Source organism: Schistocerca cancellata, chromosome 4 (genome assembly GCF_023864275.1).
Source record: "Schistocerca cancellata isolate TAMUIC-IGC-003103 chromosome 4, iqSchCanc2.1, whole genome shotgun sequence".
Lineage (NCBI taxonomy): Eukaryota > Metazoa > Arthropoda > Insecta > Orthoptera > Acrididae > Schistocerca > Schistocerca cancellata.
The window spans coordinates 573143296-573165492 of record NC_064629.1 but is presented as its reverse complement, the minus strand read 5'-3'; positions in this window follow the sequence as shown (position 1 = coordinate 573165492).

Sequence of the window (22197 nt, the reverse complement as noted above, 5' to 3'; positions counted from 1 at the left end):
TACACAACTCGCTAGCAGCTATCCAAATAATCGGATCTTTTGGTAGTCAGTAAACAGCTAGAAAGATCACTCGATGATTATCTGTTTAGTATGCTTCCACAGTACTACACGGTCCACCAATATTCAATAATCTGAAGTTTCTGAAATACTACCGTAGAGCAGGACATGCGAAATTCTGTAGCCTGTCGGAAAATTCACAATACTCTCTAAAAATCTTGAAACTTTCTAAAACGTCATTTACAATTCATCTCATAAGTTTTCAAACCACTAATTTTCTGAGCAAAAGCATATTGGAAAATTGTTTACAAAATTACTAGAACACCAAACAACAAGATCTCAAACTACGAATTCAGATCACGAATCCTCGAGATGACAGAGTGCAGATCTCTCCTGCTTCCAGAACACAAGGCCATTTCCTCTCCGATGGGTGTAATATAATTTAGCCAACCAACCTCATAACCTTTCACGGACAGCACGATAATTTCCCTCCTTAACCAAACTTCAACTATGCATTTCATTTGATTATTTCCCAAACTCGGAATCTTTTGAAAAGCAAATAAAGTGAAAACGACCCCATATTTACATCTCTTAATCTGTGAAGTTGTTTCTAGAATCGTTAAACTCTCTTCTTTACAATAAGCCTTTCACGCCGTGCATGTAACTCACGGTACACTTAAAATATGCGATTCACACGCTCATCCATCATTAATTATCAACAAATTTCAAGATTCATGTACCACACGCATGCTGTATTCACCCCCTCACTCACTCTGATAGCAGAATAAATAAAACTAAAACTATTAAACAACTGAAAATAATAATTACTGTTTGTAAATCGAAAAAATTACGTAATTTATATTGTTATGATCAAAATACTAACTACTTAGCGACAAAATGTTTAGCTTAATTAACCCTCTGATGTATAAAAAATGCATTAACGTGTCGTAATTTGGTTTTAATGGGAAGTTGTGAAACTAACATCTCCAAAATTATTTCAGGCAGAGAACTGAAACGTACAGTTGTTAATTATTGTTATGCTGAAAGGCTTCATAAAATTTCATAGCAATCGATGTATGGGAAATGACTTTATTAATCCACAGGTAGGTGTGTGATTAAATGTACCTTCAGAGCATACACATACATAACTAGGCCTCCAATGTGTAAGCATGGGGACTACAGAAAGCAACTTCCCAATGATGGAACGCATTCTGTAGGACACTGGGTTGCTAGGATGAATCTTCAATCTTCTTAATTGTCAATGCATATGAAAGGTGGCACGCCACTCTCTCACTTTAACTACACTGTCGGTCAGATTAATATTCATACAGTATTTTAGGTCATGATCTCCGTGTTCCTCAGTACTGTATCTGGTATGTATGGTTTATGACCTTTTTTACATGAGGAAAATTGTAGGCAGAATGTTCATATAACTGCGTGTAGCCTGTAGAGAACTTGTACCTGAGGGGCCTTAGTGGGGGCGACGGAGAACAGGGAGAAAGATAGATCGCCGCCCACAACTGTTGTGTTCAGCAATGTGGATGTACGAGTGATTCTGGGAAGCAGCGCTCTGTGGATTTTACCTGCAGAGGGACCTCAGGTTGTGCCACTCCAATCTTCCCACTAAGGGTCGGAGCAAAACATTTTACCTGGGCCCGGTGACAGACTATTGCGCAGGTGGCCAGTTGGAGGAAAGTGGGTGGAGGAAGCCAATTAAGAGAGACTGCTGTAATCTGAGCTTTTGTGCAAACGGTCATGAAACTACAAGCATTCTCGTGTTAGCAGATGGCATGAAACGAACAGAGTGGATGGTGCACGTGATCAGAGGAGGCAAGGCTGTAATTCCCCTAATGCCAGGAAGTTGCCAGGCTCTTTTAGCGAGCGGCACATTATATATTTCATGTACATGACTGTCTAGGAAGCTTAACAGCCTTCTTTCAGGAATCGAAAATGGTCAACCAGGAAAGATTAGTTCTCTCCTTAAATGAGGAACTGTGGTCCTGTCTACGTAGACGTTTTCTGCCAGAACATGCTTACCAAGAGAACGAGGCCCCAATAGTCTAAAATCTTCTTTTTTTCAGACAAGGGAGATTTTGAGTCACTGATTGTCTCCCCTCAGGATATGCAAAGCAGAGGCTTGCTCCCCCAGTGTGTGAATCCCGGTGCTTTGTGTGGATTGGCCCTCCAGGCCAGCAGAAGAGTCAAGAGGGGAGGTTGAATGAGTAGAGAATAGTTTGATCTGTTTGTACAACGTATAGGCGGGTTTTCTCTGCTAATTCGACTCCTGTACTGAGGCTTGGTGGAAAGTGATTGTGATTCTTTGCCTTCTTCATCTTATGGTCCTCTCCGGGTGGAGAGTGGAACTACATATCATCTCGGACATATTGTGTGTCACAAGGGTGAACTTATTCCTCTTATTCGGCCATCTGACGTTTGGCAATTCCAGCATGCACCATCGTGCCTGTGAGTCAAATTGGTTGACCAGGCCAGAGAACGGGTGTTCCTCACACTGAAATCAGCCGTGATTTCAGGGCTCTGATAGGGAAGTTTCCCGCGTTCTAATAATCAGAAGGTCAGTCTGCGTGCTTTGCAAGTTGTCGTGGACGCGTCAGAACATTACTGCAGCTTCCGCAGTCCGCTTCTCGCCCAAAATGGTTCAAATGGCTTTGAGCACTATGGGACTTAACATCTGAGGTCATCAGTCCCCTAGAACTTAGAACTACTTAAACCTAACTAACCTAAGGACATCACACACATCCATGCCCGAGGCAGGATTCGAACCTGCGACCGTAGCAGTCGCGCTGCTCCGGACTGAAGCGCCTAGAACAGCTCGGCTACCGCGGCCGGCGCTCCTCGCCCAAAGCGCGCTGTTTTACGCTGCCGCCTGAATCAAGATGAAAGGGTAAAGTATTGCTGCACCGGCGTAGGGTTGTTAAATGATATTCACAGCTCCCTGTTCTCCGTGAACCATAGTATGTGGTGTACCTGATCTCTGTTGATTCCATTTGAATAGAATTCTGCATCACAGTGGATTCATGTAAGCCGGCCGGGGTGGCCGAACGGTTGTACGCGCTACAGTCTGGAACCGCGCGACCGCTACGGTCGCAGGTTCGAATCCTGCCTCGGGCATGGATGTGTGTGAGGTCCTTAGGTTAGTTAGGTTTAAGTAGTTCTAAGTTCTAGGGGACTGATGACCTCAGAAGTTGAGTCCCAAAGTGCTCAGAGCCATTTGAGCCATTTTTTGGATTCATGTAAACAAAGTCTGACTGCGTTACAAAAGGGATTAATTCAGGAGAGAATTTGTATAATTCCCATCCCAATAAATGCTTTGCCAATCAAACTCGGTCCCCATACTGATTTATGCGCCACTGTTCTCATTCATACTCCTCCAACCATTAATTGTTGTTATTGTTTTGTTGTGATACATGGATGCACCAGCAATTCAGAATGTAATCGTACTAAATAAGGTAATTTGACGATTTATGTGAGCTCTGAAAGTGATCGCAGATAAAGGCACTAAAGTGCCATGAGTACATTCACTAATTTCATATATAAAAATGAAGATTGTAGCTCACGATTTGAAGATTGTTGAGAAGATAATACTTTTCATTATGTAATGATAACAGCATTTAGCATCACTTGGATATATGTTTATGGTTAAAGCAAGCGACCTCTAGCACATATCGCTACCCAACACACAGTATTGTCGTTGGTAGATGAGTTAAAAGTAATTGGAGCGGAAGAAAGAATACCCGTTTTCTAAGTGTTGGATTTCCGCAACTGTTCTAACTTCATCTTTTGGATGTGAGTAGCGCTTCCGATGATATGAGTTCAGTGTTGTGATCGACAGGAACTGGCTCTTCCCGGTAAACACTACCCTGGAAATTCAATATCACCTGACGGCGAATGAAATAATGATCATTTTCGATCTCTTCTGAGGTTCAGAGCTGAAGCCGGTGATTTAGTTTTGCAGATACATATTCAAAATTGTCCTAAGTACGCACAATACATCAGCGCTGGTACTCAAAACTGGATAATAGAAATATCTTCGTGTGCTCAGTATACAGTTTTAGAACTAAATATGATTTACCAAGACTTTCTGATGTTTATACCTGCTACAGACTTAATATTACCAAATTTCATAGTAATCGCTATTAATTGCGAGTTTTTGGTGGGTCAGGGGTACGATGGAGCAGCGGCAATGAGTGGCAATTTACGCGGTGCACAAGCTATCATTCCAAAAGAATACCCAGTGGCTGTTTATAAACTTTGCCGTGTTCCATCTTTAAACGTAGCATTAACTGATTCGTGTTCCCTGCACTCTATCAGGAATTGCGTACGGATAGTACTATCTATCGGAAACTTCTTTGGGAGTTCCGCTAAACATGATAACGTTCTGAAACAATCTGTGATGATTTATTACCAGCGACCACACCCTCAACACTTTCATCAATGCGCGAAACTTAATGAGTTTCGAAACATGGAGCAGTTCTGCGCTTTAAAGAAATGTTTTTACTCATAATGTATTCAATGCAACAGTTAGACTCGTGTTCTAACAAAGAAACTGCTCGAAAAGCACACCAACTATTATGTGCAGTCACTCTTAGCCAGTTCATTGTTTCTCTCGTACTAACGAAAAAAGTTTCTCGTCAACCCTTTCTCTTTGCAGTACGGTTTAAGTGGTTAACTGTGACATGGTTGTAGTATTAGAATACGTTAGCAGTGTGTCCAGTGTCTTAGATGAAATAGTACAGGACAGTAGTAAACAATTTAAGAATCTGTTTAGAAGGTCCTCAAAACTCGCAGAAGAAGTAGAAGTAACAGTCATAGCACCGAGGTCTCTGTCCAGAATGAAATATTTAGACAATAGTCCTGCTAGTAGCACAGAAGAATATTACAGTAAAAGCATAGTCTTGTCGGTTTTGCATCACGTAAGAAATCAGCTCCACGATAAGTTTCAGAACCATCAAAATTTAATAAAAGCTCTCAGAGTATAATTCCGAGAAAATGCGTGAATTTCGGTACGGAAGATCCACTTTCCATCAAATTTTATCAGTCAGTGTTGCTAGAACTTTCGTCTGAAGCTAGAGAATTTTCAATATGGAAAAAAAGGGCTTCAAGCCCAGAGAACATTATGTCGACGTTAGAGACATGGAATTAATTTTTTTCCCCAGTATGGAAACTCTGTTGGTCGTGTCCTCAGGAAAAGATAAGTATTACTTTAAATTTATTGACAAACTGAGAATGAAGTCAGGTCTTAGGGCGTGACAAGAGCAGAGGGGCCAGGCGCCAGTCTGCAGTCTGCCGGGCAGGTGCGCACGATGTCCCAGGGTATCACTGGACAGGACAAAATTGATAGCGTCAAATCAAGTGCACTCAGCACACATAACCATAGCATAATAGTGAGGCCATCATTTCTCGTTAGACACAGAACGTAGGACGAGAGGGAGAAAGAGAGAGGGCATCTCGGTGGGGACAACACTACGTCATGAAAAGCCAGTGAAGGGCTTAGGATGCAATGTGTGACCATATTAAGAGAGGCAGTTCTACCTTTCCACTCAGCCTCTGAAGAACTAATCAAGAATAACGCATAAACAGAGCCAATACGGTGGCGAGAGGCCTTCGTCATTACATCATAGTAAGAGCCGGAGGGGCGAATGGGAAAGATGAACAAAACTTGGGCGGAGAACGTTGCCGGAGAGAAGTTAGGCAGTCACCAGTAGAGAGAAGTCGCATGAAGTTAGCGGTCTTAGTCTGGAGTGTGAAACTGCAGGCAGGCAGCGAGAAGAGTTAGTCAGAGGTCGCTGCAGTAGGTAGCAACCGGATCTGACCGGATCTGGGATAGCTAGCTGTGGAACTCTGCGTGTTTATCGTGTGAGTGTTACTAACAGGTTCACTTAAATCAGATGGAACGATGATAGTCAATCACTTCGTGGGTACACCTCAGCCGGGGCAGATAGCTTGAGATAGACATATATCAGAAATAAATTTAAAAGTTGTTAAACCTCAATTTAAAGCAGCCTCCAAATTCTTACTTTTCACACCAGGCATTGTGAGATCATAGCCAGATCAAGTCTGCCACTCACGAAGGTCAACAAGCAAATTCCAGAGTTACGAACCGTGTCGGTCAATCTCATAAAGTACCCACGTTTTGGACGAACCATAAATAAATTCTGTGCCTCTTCAGGCACTTAGGTATTTTGGAGGTAGTACACACTGAAAGAGAGTCAGAAGATTTGCTACAGCGACTGTGGCAAATTAAAGGATGTTGTGGCGACTCATAACTTTCAGCTTAAGTAGAAATTTTAAGCCAAGACAGTAGACCCGGAGTCGTAACGGGCGCATGCCAACGCAGGGCAACGGCAGCATGGCGCAGATCCTCTAGGCACGGGGGTATCGAAGCAATCGGAGGTCCACGGGTTCAAGGCGGAGGGTCCGGTCATCACATCAACAGCCAGGGCGAGCGACGGGGATGGTGCAGCCAAGCACGACAGCAACCGACGCATCACTAGCACACGGGCAGTGCGCATGTACTGAGCTGCGAGTAAAGCACCAGTCGTCTCGACACACCCCAAGAAAGCGGTACATAACCACCTAGTAGTAACGCAATTGTATCTGTAAAGCGTTAATATCGTTAAATTTGGTGAAATGGCTCCAGGTAGTGAAGCACTATCATCCACCAGTTTTGGTGGACTTTCGGTTAAGGAAGCTTGCTGTATTATTTCTAACTCGTTTGATGGCAACAAGCGGTACATAAGGGAATTTGTAGAGAATGTAGATATTGTGCATGGTGTAGTGTAGCCAGAGGAACGTGCAGTTTTACCGCAGTTTGTTGAAGCTAAAATAACTGGTGAAACAAAATCCAGATTGCTCGTATGCGAGAGAACGGGTACATGAGAAAAAGTAAAGAGGGTTCTGGAAGAGAAGTACGTGAGTAAAAGAACAACAGTTATTATGCTCGGAAAATATTTCAGGCAAGGCGAGGCAAAGGGGAACCAATTTCGTTGTGGGTTAGTAAAATTGAAAAAAATGCTGAGAGATTTTTGGGAAGCTATGAACAGGGTTATGAGTAGAGAGAATGAGAAGGGCGCTATAGAACTGGTAATCTTTTTTGGCAGAACATCTTTTATTCAAGCACTAAGGAGCGACAGAATTCACACAGTAATGAGAAGCTGAGGTGACAAAATATGGTTAGCTACAGCGGTTGAGTTAGCATTGCTAGAGGAAAGTGCGTTATTAACACTATTGATTACATAACCTAGTATGCTTCCACTTATAAAAATATCTAAATGAATTATTCTTAATAGTAAGTATCCAGATGAATCAACGAGAGGAACAGGAAACTTTCAGTCAAAAAAAATGGTTCAAATGGCTCTGAGCACTATGGGACTTAACATCTATGGTCATCACGCAACACCCAGTCATCACGAGGCAGAGAAAACTTTCAGTCCCTCATCCATTAATCTTAAATGTTTTGCAATCGGTACAGGATTTACTATATGAGGCTACACTATGCTCTTTTGTTCATTTACTATTGAATTTACCATTTGAACATATTCCTCATCGATTTGTCCAATGACTGACGACAGCTGAAATATCTGCTCACTGTTTGTCACAAAAAAAACTTCTGCCTAAATCTCACATGTGTTTATTTTACATAAGCCTTCATAAAACGTTCCAGTTTTTCCAACTGCGATTTTAGGACCTGTTCATTCGACTCTAGTGTGCAGACAGTTCGATTTAACACTGAAAACGTGGACTTCACCGCTTTCACCTGTTCCTTACTTAAGCGAAGTGACCATTCTAAATGTTTTTCCATTGTATCTTTGCCCATGTCACACACTCACGAGATTATTTTCGTCACTTTCTTCCGCTACAGAACTCTCCTTTGTCTCTATCTTAGCATTATCGCAAGCCCTGTTTCTCGTCTATTTGCTCCTGTTCTCTGGGCCTTATTCTGCTGAGGGCATCCACATTACTGCCTAATCTCCCTGGTTTCTAGATTATCAGTTGATCACACTCTTCAAGCTTGTCTCCACTTTACTATTACTGAGCTTGGACCTTTGCACTAAAGAGCCATGTTAAAGGCTTGTGATCTGTGACCACAGTGAACCTTCGCCCGTATATGAACGCTTGGCATTGTTTCACTGCATAAACTGCATAAACCACAGCTGACAATAGTTTTTTGGTGGTACCATATTTTAATTCCACCCTGTTCACTGACCTGTATGCATATGTGATGGGCATGTCATTGCCAGTTTTCTTGCCTTGCGAACAAACTGCCTCAGTGCTGAATTGCTCGCGTCTGTCGTCTCACCATGAATGGCTTATCGAAGTCTGAAGTCTGAAATAATGACCAATTAACCAATTTATCCTTCATTTCCTAGAAAGAATTCTTTTGTCTTTTGCCCCATTCACATTCCAGTCCTTTCCTTAGCAGTTCAAAAAGTGGTTTCGGGATTTTGCTGACGTTTTCAACAACCCATTAGCAGTACCCAGTTAAACCTAGAAGCCCTTTTAGTTCTTATGTGGTTCTTGCCTGAGGGAAGAACTTTACCTTTCCGACCTTCACCATGTCCAGTGAGATTTTGTTGTCCGTCATACAGTCGTCTAAGAAAACCACTTTTCTCCTTAGGAACTCACACTTATCCGATTGCAGCTTTAAATTATGTTCTTGTAACCTATTAAAGATTTCACCGAGCTTCTCATTATGCTCCTGCAGGTTTCTTCTTCAGCACACTACATCATCTAGATGAACAAAACCAGTTGTAGACCCGCCAAATCTGTGTTCATCAGCCGCTGAAAACATCCAGGGGCTCCTTTCTGTACCATTGGCGCTCTTTTGTACTAGTAATGTCAATAATTCTAACTGAATGCAGTTCTTATGCTCTTCTTCTCGTCCGTCAGTTGTGATAATACGCTCTTGCAAGGTGACGCGTCGAGAAATAATTTGCATGCCAGAGCTGGTCCAAGATGTCGGACATATTCGGTAGCGGAAATGCATCCACTATAGTAATATCATTTGACTGCCCGTACTCCACTACCAGTTTCCACTTCTGTTTGCCGCTAGCGTCTGTCTTTTTAGGAACCAAAAATAACGGCAAATTCCAGGCGCTTTTGCTTTCGACAATTATGTCTTATTTCAGCATTTGCTCAGTTTTTCCTTTTAAAACTGCTTTCTGCGCTTCTGGAATCAAGTACGGTCTAGTGTGCAGCATCTTACCTGCGTGTAACGCGGCTATCGCTATTGTGCGATTTACTGCGATTTTCTCTGTCCAGTCACATTAATGTGACCCCCAACCAAAAGCCTGAATAACCAGCTTTTGCAGTGCGGATCATTGCAAGATGTGTAGGAAGGGAGTTAGTGAGGGTCAGGAAGGTACTGAAAAGGATGTGGAGCCATTCCAACTCCAGTGGTGTGGCAAGCTGTACTATGTTTCTGAGCTGAGGATCCTCGGTACAAACAGCCATATCATGGTGATCCCATAGATTCGAGATTGGGTTTAAATGTGGGCAGTTTGCTGTACAGAGGATTACGGTAAATTTGTCTTGATGTTCTTTGAATCACGCACATACACTGCGAGCTGTGTGACACTTTGCATTGTCCCGCTGGTAGAGGCCATAGTTTCGAGGAAAAACAAACTGTATTTAGGGATGGACATGGTCCCCCAAGAATAGATGTATAATTTTGTTGACTCATTTTGCCTTCCAGAATGACAAGATCACCCAGGGAATGTCGTCCAGCCTCGACCCTTCCGACGATTGTTGCAGGGTATTTGCTTTTAGAAATTTCAAGCCATACACGCCAACGGCCATCTCTCCAATGGAGCTTAAAAAGTGATTCATTTGAAATGCCACCTGCCGCCATTCAGTGGATGTCCAATTGCGAGACTGAGCGTGCTAATTCCAGCCTGCGCCGGCCATGAACAGTAGTCAGCATCGGTGCATGAACCAGACGCCTCCTGTGGAGACCCGTACGCAGCAACATTCGCTGAGCGGTCGTTGTGGAGACACTGTTGGTAGCCCCTTGGTCCATCTGGGTGGTCCGTTGCTCAACAGTTGCACGTCTGTTCGTCCGTACACATCTCCCAAACCGTCGTTAACCCCTGTCATCTATGGCCCGTGGCGCACCAAGGTTGTCTCGGCGCCGATTTTGAATAGCGCCATTTTGTTATGCACGGTATAGTTTAACCACGGCAGCACAAGAACATTTTACAGACTTAGCAGTTTCGAAAATGCTTCCACCATTGGTCTGAAAACCAATAACCTTGCCTATTTGGACGTCAGATAAATCGTTCCACTTCCGCATTACGACAACGACTACACGGTTTTCCGCGTCCCACCGACACTCTTTATATGCCCTGCACTACTAGTGCTGCCTCCTGCCGTCTGTGAGTGGTTATTGTACGTTGACGTTGAACATAGGCGGTGGGTCACATTGTTGTGATTGGACCACGTATATGACAGTCTGTCGCTTGGTAGACTGAACATTCACTATGCGATCAAAAATATCCGGATACCTGGCTGAAAAACTTAGAAGTTCGTGGCGCCCTCCATCGGTAATTCTGGAATTCAATATGGTGTTGGCCCACCCGTAGCTTTGATGACAGCTTCCACTCTAGCAGGCACACGTTCAATCAGGTGCTGCAAGGTTTCTTGGGCAATGGCAGCTCATTCTTCACGGAGTGCTGCACTGAGGAGAGGTACTGATGTCGGTCAGAGGCCTGACAAGAAGTCGGCGTTCCAAAACATCATAAAGGTGTTCTACAAGATTCAGGTCACGACTCTGTGCAGGCCAGTCCATTACAGAGATGTTATTGTCGTGTAGCCACTCCGCCCCAGGCCATGAACAGGTGCTCGATCATGTTGAAAGATGCAGTCACCATCCCCGAATTGCTCTTCAACAGTGGGAAGCAAGAAAGTGCTTAAAACATCAGTGTTGGCCTGTGCTGTGATAGTGCCACACAAAACAAATGGGGTGCAAGCCTCTTCCGTGAAAAACGCGACCACACCATAACATCACCGCCTCCGAATTTTACTGTTGGCACTACGTACGCTGGGAGATGTCGTTCACTGGGCATTCGCCATACCCACACCCTGCCATCGGATCGCCACATTGTGTACCGTGATTCGTCACTCCACACAACGTTATTTCACTGTTCAATCGTCAAATTTTTACACTCCTTACACCAAGCGAGGCGTCGTTTGACATTTACCCGCGTGATGTGTGGCTTATGAACAGCCGCTCGGCCATGAAATCCAAGTTTTCTCACCTCCCGCCTAAGTGTCATAGTGCTTGCTGTGGATCCTGATGCAGTTTGGAATTCCTGTGTGATGGTCTGGATAGATGTCTGTCTATTACACATTACGACCCTCTTCAACTGTCGGTGGTCTCTGTCAGTCAACAGGTGAGGTCGGCCTGTATGCTTTTATGCTGTACGTGTCACTTCACGTTTCAACTTCAGTATCACATCGGAAACAGTGGATCTAGTGATGTTTAGGAGCGTGGAAGTCTCATGTACAGACGTATGACCTAAATGGCACCCAATCACCTGACCACGTTCGAAGTCCGTGCGTTCTGCGGAGCGCACCATTCTGCTCTCTCACGATGTCTAATAACTACTGAGATCGCTGATATGGAGTGTTTTGCACTAGGTTGCAGCACAGTGCACCTAATATGAAAAACGTGTGTTTTTGGGGGTGTTCTGATACTTTTGATCACATAGTGTATCTTCATATTTCTTGCAAACCTCCACTAATGTACTCTTCCCTTCCGCATTTGCGCTATAAACTATCACTTGTTTCCGTAAAGCACTACCACTACTCTCTGTCTTTACATTCGCTAGTCGCTCTAAGTCTTCCACCACTAACGTGACGTTCTTGAACTGAACTTTATCCTCTAAGACATTCTTTGCACATACTATGGACCTGCCGCTTCAGCCTCACTGACGACCCTGGACGTATTTCCCTTTCACTGTCTCACGGTACATTACCATCGACTCTTAACATTATCTTTTCCTTGCTTGGTTTTATCTATTCGTCAGACGCCTGAACCGCATCTAAATCTTAGCCTTTTGTTGGAAGTACCGATACAACGACATTATGCAAATACAGCAGCTGAAAAACTATGGTATGGGATTCCATCGGTTCTTTTAAAGAAACTAGGTTCGAATTTCTTGGGTGATATTTTCAGAAGAGCGTGTAGATTTTTAAGGATTAAGCGTATGTAGACTACAAAATGGCTCTGAGCACTATGGGACTTAACTTCTTAGGTCATCAGTCCCCTAGAACTTAGAACTACTTAAACCTAACTAACCTAAGCACATCACACACATCCATGCCCGAGGTAGGATTCGAACCTGCGACCGTAGCAGTCGCACGCGTCCAGTCTGTAGCGCCTAGAACCGCTCGACCACTCTGGCCGGCTATGTAGACTACAGATTACCACCTAGAATCTAACTGTGCATTGGAGAGAAGTCATTGCACATTTGTCGAATATCTAAGACATTTTGTAACAGGTGATCAAAGTTGTTGGGACAGGTGGGTACGCCGGCCGAAGTGGCCGTGCGGTAAAAGGCGCTGCAGTCTGGAAGCGCAAGACCGCTACGGTCGCAGGTTCAAATCCTGCCTCGGGCATGGATGTTTGTGATGTCCTTAGGTTAGTTAGGTTTAACTAGTTCTAAGTTCTAGGGGTCTAATGACCTCAGCAGTTGAGTCCCATAGTGCTCAGAGCCATTTGAACCATTTGAACAGGTGGGTACAATTTGCAGTTTTTGTGTTTAATGCCACACCACACAGCAGCAAAGGGTGTACACCATTCCAACTACTGTATGGAGGGAATGCAAATACACCAGGAATACTGCAGTAATTGTCAACATATGTATGTTCCGATTGTGAATCTCGTGCGAATAGCTCAAAGGCGGGAATGCAGTAAGCACACAGAACAGCGAGAGGGTAAATAGTAAAGAATAAGAAAACCGATAAGGAACAATATGACACGAAAAAGAATCCAAAAGAGCTGAAAGTAAACCATAAAGTGTTGCTTTATGACGAGCCAGTAAGACGTGGCAAAACTAGGAAGTTAGATTCACAGTGCAGGTGTACATTAGAAGTATTAAGAGTTTAAAACCTTAACGTAATAATAAGAATTATCATAACGAAATAAATAAACGCACATGTCAGTAGACTAAAATAATTATTTTAAATTTCAGTTAAGAATATTCCAGATCGTTCTAATGGTAGTAACATACACACATTCAGCTACAGCATATTCGCTGACTGACTTTGAAGTTACGAAGTTCTCGACGGTTTCAGGATTATACTATAATAATATAGGAGAAGCAGAAATATACAGTACCACATGGAGAACTGTTATTTATGTCAATATGGACGCCATAACAGAGCGGTTTGAAAAAGCAGAAAGATGCCGCAAGGAAGCGGTGCAACGATGTAGGGACCCAATACAGCAAAAATGGTTTAAATGGCTCTGAGCACTATGGGACTTAACTTCTAAGGTCATCAGTCCCCTAGAACTCAGAACTACTTAAACCTAACTAACCTAAGGACATCACACACATCCATGCCCGAGGCAGGATTCGAACCTGCGACCGTAGCAGTCGCGCAGTTCCGGACTGAAGGGCCTAGAACCGCTTGACCACCGCGGCCGGCCCCAATACAGCAACTGAAGGTAGGGATAATGGAGTGTCGACTATCAGACCAACAAGTAACATAGCATGAAGAAAAAATTACAGGTCTTCAGCAACTGGTGCAGCAGCTGACGAAGTCCAGACTCGAAGTAAAAGAGGCGTCTTTAAGTTTGTTCATCTTAACTAAGGAACAGGTGGGAGAGGTAAGGACCAAAACCTATCAGGAGTAAACCGAACTGTCTACACATTAGAGTCGAATAAGAAGGTTATAAAATCATGGTTGGAAAGAACAGAACGTTTCATGAATACTTATTAAAGCAGACAGACGTGGGATTTGAGCAGACAGCTTCATTTGTGATAATCTGAGACCAGGTATTTCAAGTATCGGAAGTATTTGGGCAAATCGAGGAGGAATATGAACAAATAATGCACAAGAGGGCATACTGCAGCCTCATATAATAAATCCTGTATAGATTGTAAAATATTTAAGTTTAAGACATGATAAATTGAAAGACGTGTAGTTTCCTGTTGCTGTCTTTGGATTATCGAGACAGCTATTATTAAGACCAATTGATTTATATTATTTTATATCTGGAAACATACTGGGGTATGTAATCAACATTCCTTTGATAGATGACAATGTTTTTAATTTGTACAGGATGCTTCCATTACCGACAGAGATTCCTAATTTTCAAGAAAAATGTGTTTTTATTCAACGAGAGAAAGGGTTTTCACTAACAGATGAATCCAACAACGCGAAACTTTCAACAAAACAGTGAACGTGCAAAGAAGTAAGCGAAAATATGCGACTGTGTAGACAGTCGTTTCCATTACTTTCAACGTTTGATCACAAAGAGTGTGAGGCAAAACTGTGACAACCGATACGAGAAATTCAGAAAACTGCGTAAAAAGAATTGTAGCATTAAATCGAAACATTTGGATGGGTCTCAACAGTAATGAATAGTTATATGTAGTTCCGAAGGAAGAAGGTTCAACTATTCTATGTTGAAAGGAAACACCCAAGACTTAATAATGAGATGTGTGGGTAAATTAAGTTTCTACAATAAATGTAGAGGTTATGGAACAAGAGTGTTCATACATACAGATAGAGTGATTCACAGCAACACCACAAAGAAAGATGTATTACGACGGATAAGCTTAGAATTTGATTGCTGTATAGTGGGTGATGAAAAGAAAAACATTTCTATGTTTAACTTAAAATTACCATTAGACCATTTAGTAACAGAGCTTGGTGACTTAAAAATAGCAGGTGACAGGTTAGGTGATCTACAGAGAATGGCTGACATACAGCAAGAAGAACTGGCAGACTCTAGGTATCTATCTTACTATTCCATTACCACATATTAGCATAACATTGATCGTGCTAGTTATACTGACATGTTGTTGCAGGAAATGTAAATATTGCAGAGACTGTTTTACATGTATATGGAAGTACTATGATGTCTGATTGCTGTAGAAAAATATGTGTACGAACTTTTATTGTGAACCAATGTCCAGAAACATCTGTATCCAGAAGACCCATCAATAGAACTGCCACAGAGGTGGTAATTTATGAGAGAAGCACAAAAAATCAAGACGATTTAGTATCTTGCAGAAACAGATGCTAAGATAAATGAAAATTATAACAGTAAAATGTGTTTCCTTTTTCAAGCAAAGTTTTAAAGTGTGTTTCATATTTTTAGGAAAAGTTTTATACCTAAAATGTCATGTCTGTAAAAAGGATTACCTTAGGGAATGAAAAGTGAATGTAAATGAGTAAAGTATGTTTCAGTGAGTGCAAAAGGATTAGGTTATGTAAAGAAGAGTAACGAAAGTTGAAGAATTTTATAACTGTAATGTAAATGTTTCAGCTATAAATAAAAACTGAAACAATTGAAGCTACTATAAAGAATAAGGACAGTTTCCCTGGTGGGGGAAGCGTCGTGCCCACAGGAGAAGCCATGTCTTACAGTAATGTCCCGGTCTGTCAGGCAGCCGCGCACGATGAAGCTATAAACTATGTAGACAGCTATGTGTGAGTCTCTGTGTGTTTCTCATGTGGGTGTTGTTGACAGGTTGACTTAGGGCAGACGGATCGGTAATAGTCAGTCACCGACTCTGTGTCTGCATGTCTGCATGTCTGCATGTCTGTCAGAGCAGATAGCTTGAGATTGTAATATATCATAAATAAGCTTAGAAGTTTCTATAACACTTCTAATAGGATTAATTTCAAGCCACCTCCCAATCTTTACCTTTCACACCAGGGATTGTATCATCACATCCAGCTTAAGTCTATCTCTCACAATGTTCAACTGGCTAATTACGTAGTTACGAACCATGTTGGCCAGTCTCATACAATACCTACATTGAGATACGACATGCCCCAAATACTAGTCTCCTCTCAGCCTTAAAAGCAATGGCAGACGCGCATTTTCAATTTAAAAACGACTGAAAACTTGCCTATGGAAGAACAGAAACCAAAATAGACTGAGTGATGTTGCTGTACTCTCTGTGCATCTCAGCATTCCAGTTCATCTGGAGGAAGTACCGAATCACTTTTCCAAACGGCCACGACGGATAGATACTTGCTACTGATAAGTTCTAGCAGCTATTCTGCGTTTGACTGTTTGCTTAGCACCGATAAATTTTTGGACTGAAATTAAATTGCGAATATTTTGTCCTTATAAATTTTAGATAATATCCCCTCTCCCGTCCCCCTCCTCCGAAAAAATTCTGAATGCCCATGCAATTACACCCATGCAATATAGCAGTGGTCCGCAGCTCGTGGTCGTGCGGTAGCGTTCTCGCTTCCCACGCCCGGGTTCCCGGGTTCGATTCCCGGCGGGGTCAGGGATTTTCTCTGCCTCGTGATGACTGGGTGTTGTGTGATGTCCTTAGGTTAGTTAAGTTTAAGTAGTTCTAAGTTCTAGGGGACTAATGACCATAGATGTTAAGTCCCATAGTGCTCAGAGCCATTTGAACCATTTAGCACTGTCTGTCCAAAGAGACTTAAAGGTGGAACAGACCCAGCAATTTTGTCTTTAGGAAGGCATATTTCAGACGGAGATTTATCTTCAGAAACCTAAGAAACACTTGCGAATGACTATCACTTACAGCAACATTGTTCAAAAAATAATCGAGTGTTGTTCATTGTTCTGGGATGTTTATGAATTTGTGTAAGGCAAGATATGGAGACAATCTAAAGAATAACTGAGCTTCCTTACGTGCTCGTTTAGTCAGCGCTAGAATATAAATGCTCTACGAATTTCAGAGGAAGACACTAAAAGAAGGACGTTGTAAATCTTGGAAGGCCTTGCGCAAAAAATCCCTAGAGCCTACATTCGCAAATTATACAAGAAAGGTATTTCCTCGTTCAACAGATATCTCACATAAGAACCACAGCGAGAAATTAGAGAAATTCTAGATTATACGCTGGGGAGAGCCAAACCTGATTTGGAAAATAATTTTTCATTTTCAATTGTCTTGACAGTGTTTTATGGACTTCTAACAGTTTACCAGATTTGACTCTTATAAGTCATCATCAGAATTTAAAAAAAAAAAAAAAAAAAAAAGAAAAATCGAAAAGACAAAATTCGAACCTACTATTGTATTTTTATGTACCCTCTGCCACGTACCATACTGTAGATTGCGTTACATGAGCTTGCATCCACTGCATGTAAATAAATCTGTGCTGTATTCACTCGAGTTCACGATTCACTGATAAGACGGGATGAATGATTTGAAAGCTAGAGCGAGTCCATACAAATGTTCTTTTGGATGCAGTGTCCTTTTCACATACTGCATAAAGACACATTGGCCAAAATTATGGTTCTGGTTTAGCAACTGTTCAGTTATGATCCGAATTTTTGGCACCGGTTTCATTCTGGTAATCTGAATATGCTATATCTGATTTATTCAGAAACATTGTATCTACTTGTTTCCCTGCATCCGGATGGAAAACATTTAGATTTTCTACGTTCGTAATTTATACTTTGCATCCTGTCATTCAAAACAAATTATTAATCTTTGTCCGCATCTCGTGGTCGTGCGGTAGCGTTCTCGCTTCCCACGCTCGGGTTCCCGGGTTCGATTCCCGGCGGGGTCAGGGATTTTCTCTGCCTCGTGATGACTGGGTGTTGTGTGATGTCCTTAGGTTAGTTAGGTTTAAGTAGTTCTAAGTTCTAGGGGACTAATGACCATAGATGTTAAGTCCCATAGTGCTCAGAGCCATTTTTTGTTAATTTTTCAGCCACCTACTTGTCTAGGAATATGTGCGGTCTTATATTCAAACAGGAATTAAGAAATAAGCCTAATGAAACTAAAAAATAACATTACCGTGGAATAAAAACAAAGCAATAACCAAAATGAAACCAGTCTGTTGGAAAATGTAAATCTTTGCACGTCTTTGCAATCTGCTGGGTAACATTCAATATCACATTGCTTCGCCTCGTGCATTCTAACATTCTTGGACTTGTCGTGACCTGTTGTCCACAAGATGGTCGAGATGTTGCAGCTCAAGACTGTTCCACCCTTCGACGATGACCCTCGAGTGGGCGTCCAGGGTCTCAGGAGCGTTCCTGCGACGACAAGATGCCACTTCAATTGCTTCCAAGCATACAAAATAGGTTATTGTCAGAAGCTGCCACAGGTCATTCCAGTCAGTTGATTCCTTCTTCCAGGAGGAAAATTTTCACGAGACGAACGCAGTGTGTTCTTGCATGGTCTTATAGGCGAAACGCTGACTGCACGGCATGACGATCGGTTGGAGGATCCAGCCTCGAAACTGTACAGCCTTCACTAATTACCCCCCGTAAATATGAGACATGTCCGAGAACCTTACATAATACCAGCCCAAAACATGGTGAACCCTCCTTCGTGTTAAACACGTGGGAATGCTGGCTTAAGAAGTGCTTTGGTACCTGGCCGCGTCCACACTCTTTTATAACGATCATCATGGGTCAGACAAATCCTGCTCTCTTCGGTGACGAGAATCGCATTTGATCCATGTTTCATTCCAGGTGTTCCCAGTGCTCAACTCTGTTACATTTTCCCCGGGATACCTGTTAGCCATAATTTTCATAGCTCTTAGGTAACGGCATCGCCTGATGTTGTCGACAGCAGACGACAATGACGAGTCAAATCCTCAGTATTTTGTATCAAACGATAGCTGATTAAACGAGTCCACAAAGGAATCACATACCTTGTCCCAGATTTTTGTTAAAATTAGCAAAACACCCCGAAACAGAATAGATATGAAACGGCAGGTGTTAACGATGACCTTCAGTGGAACTGAAACTGCGGAACTTGGTGGTGTCAGTAGCATGGAGTTGCATTCTACAGGTGAAGCAGGCTGCACCTTCATGCCCACGATGAAACCGATACCCACATCAGCCGAGCAACAGTAGATAATTTTTGCTGATGCCGTTTGATATCCATTCAGTGAGCGCCCTCAAAGTCAAAGCGCATCAGCAACATCACGACGGTGTTATGTATGACCTAAGGCAATTAAAACTACGATATCCGGTAGTCTGGTATGTACCTGTATACTGCCCTCGAGGCGCGGCCAGATCTTGATAGTCAAACTGGCCATGCGCGCAGCACCTGATGGACGACAATAGATAAGGATACAGGTCGAGGCAGCTCATACACACCACACTGGATTTGTGGCTCTTAGGCAAGCTAGCCACCTTGTCTTTTCATTCAGTCAAGCAAGTGTCGACGAGGCAGTCTTTCTTTCTTGACAGTGATTGTCGACTCTTTAACCTACTTCTTTTACTTGCTTCCAGTTGAAACATACGACCTGAGAAAGTGTTCTGCATGCAAAGAATCTCTGAACGAACGAGTACGGTAAGAGATGATTAAAATAACGAGCAATTAAATACCAATATTAGGAAATTATTGAGTAAATATAAAGAACCGCAGTCAGCACTCATAAGAAACAGCATACTGACAAAAGCGGTACATAAAATCGTTTTGGGATCTACAAGTAAACACTCCAATGATGTGAAATAGCCATTACAATTTTTTTGAAAAAAACTGAAATTTTAGGGTGGACTCTCTCCTAAACGTCCACGTCAGCGTTACAGACACCTGAAAAAAAAGTCTCTTACTTAGCCAAACCTTCCTCGAGACATTAATTTTTCTAATTTTCAGTTGAAATTTTTCCCGGATTACATACCGCAGTACCTTGTTGCCGTTTGCTGCGTATATCAAACTCCAATGACCACTTTTCATTTGTTATCACATCGAGAAGTAGTTTCTCTATTTCGTCAAATATTTCTACTGAAATTTGTGGTAGGATAAGCTGGCGCATGTCCTGTTCCTACATCACAGAAATAATTCTCTAATTGTGTAAAAATAGTGATAGGATTCCAAGGCACTGTGTTGTATTTCTGTCATTTTCAACCGCAACGAAAATATCCTGTACTGACCTGAAAGAAAGTTCTATAACATTTTATATAGTTTTTTAACTCAATACATCGTAGAGTCCTGCTTTTCATTTGGCTAAAGGTTGCTTTTGTGTGTAGTATTTCTGTTAGCTTTGAAACAATTGCTCACAAATAGATGCTTGAACGGGCAAGTTTTCTCGGAAATATTTGTTATAATGTTCCTTGGGTCTTGCGTCTTCCACATCCTGTATGGAGCAGACACTCAGATGTCAGTACAAGGTCTGATGACATCATAGTCACGTTCTATACCGAGCTATTTCATACACTACACTGAGTCGACAGAAATGCTTCCTCTCCAGCAACGCAGTTGCCTCTTATTTAATAACTCGTCTATATACTTTACATCACGTACAAGCCGCACTTTAGTTATTGAGATGTGCATCCGCCTTCATTGTAGGTGGAGCTCACTGCATCTAGGTGCATGTCAATCGTGTGTGTGTGTGTGTGTGTGTGTGTGTGTATGTGTGTGTGTGTGTGTGTGTGTGTGTGTCTGTAGGAGGAGGAAGACGAGGTGGGCGGTGAATCCAAATTCATAGAAGTTCACGATTTCTTTGTAAATTAATTTAAAAATAAAAAAAGAATCATATAGCTATTTATACTTCATATCTCACGGAAGACAAACCGATCCTCTGTCTTCGTAAACATTGTTACACTTCTGAATTGTGTCAAGAAAAATTTGTAACATACTCTAACGGAAAATGATAAATGAATACCCTGAAGCAATAGTCTGTATGAATTAAGTTCCATTGAAATTCAGAAGATATGATGTTCTACTGCCTGGTTATATCAGAAGAATTCACTGTGATATGCTTAGTGACAAAGGCTGCGTAAGTTGAATACTTCCATATTTCGCAGCACTAGTATCAGGCTTGAGCCCATCACCAACGGCAGCGACAGAACGACAAAACCGAAAAGGTATTATACAAGGTATTGTGTAGACGTCACAAATGTGACATTGAAGAATATTGTCTCATTAAAATCTACCACTAATAATCAATTACAGGACAGTTAAAATTTGGATTTCATTATTTCCATCCAAGTATCAGAATGAGATTTATGAAAATTCTGCTCTGTCCATCACACACCCATTTACAAAAAATGTTAAGCATCTGCAAGGAAAGAGGCAAGAACAATGAACCTTCTCACGTTGAGAGTTTACGAGGTTTATTAGCACTGATTAGAAGAAATGAAGTTAAATCAACAACGAAATTAGCAATGCAAGCATACTGCTGATATCTTGTCAGTAGGATGTTGCATCACTACGTTCATACATGCATACATGCATGTACGATTCGATTGGGAATGGTTTTATACAGTCACTGTATCCTCTCCTTTGGCAAAATGTCTCAAAACTGTTGTAGCTGCCAGTAGGAGGTCTCTAGGCATTTGTAATATGAGATGATAGCAGTAGTCATTTTGGACCAAATTTGACCTTTGACCGGCTTGTTACTTATAAGCAGGGGCAGAGGCAAACGCATGACGTCATCGTGCCTCACTCCTCTCCGAAGCCAACCCACCTTCCAAAGCCAAGGCCTCGCCCACACCTGCCCTCTCCCTCCCCCTCTCCCCTTCCATCCCCCTTTTCTATTTAAGTTGTTGGTCGAAATGTTTTATCATGTTTGCAACGTTATTACTATTCCTGAGGAAAATAATACGGACATCCTGGACAATGTTAATGTAAAAGAATTTGTCATTTAAACAGAGATTACACTAGAGATCAATCCGTTCCATCTGCACACGCAAAGGTGAGCTTTCAATTGAAACACCAAACGGTTTCGTAAAGAGCTAGAAAACAGATGTAAGATAGGCTGTGTCCTCAAAACGTTTAGAAAACTATCCTTGAAATTCTTTCATGGCCACAACGAAGTCTACAAAACTAGCGTTTCCTTTAACACCAGTGAGCTTAGGAAATGGGTAGCACTTTTTGTCAGCGATTTTGTTTTTAAATGCATCCCATAAAATCTGAAATAAATTGTTCCTCATCTTGCAGTGTCTCACTATGGACAGTGTCCAGCCAAAGTTCACTTAAAATGCAAGCTCTGCAATCCATTCCAAGATATTCTAATTGTCGTTCCTGCTTTCCTTTTTACTTCACAAATTCAACA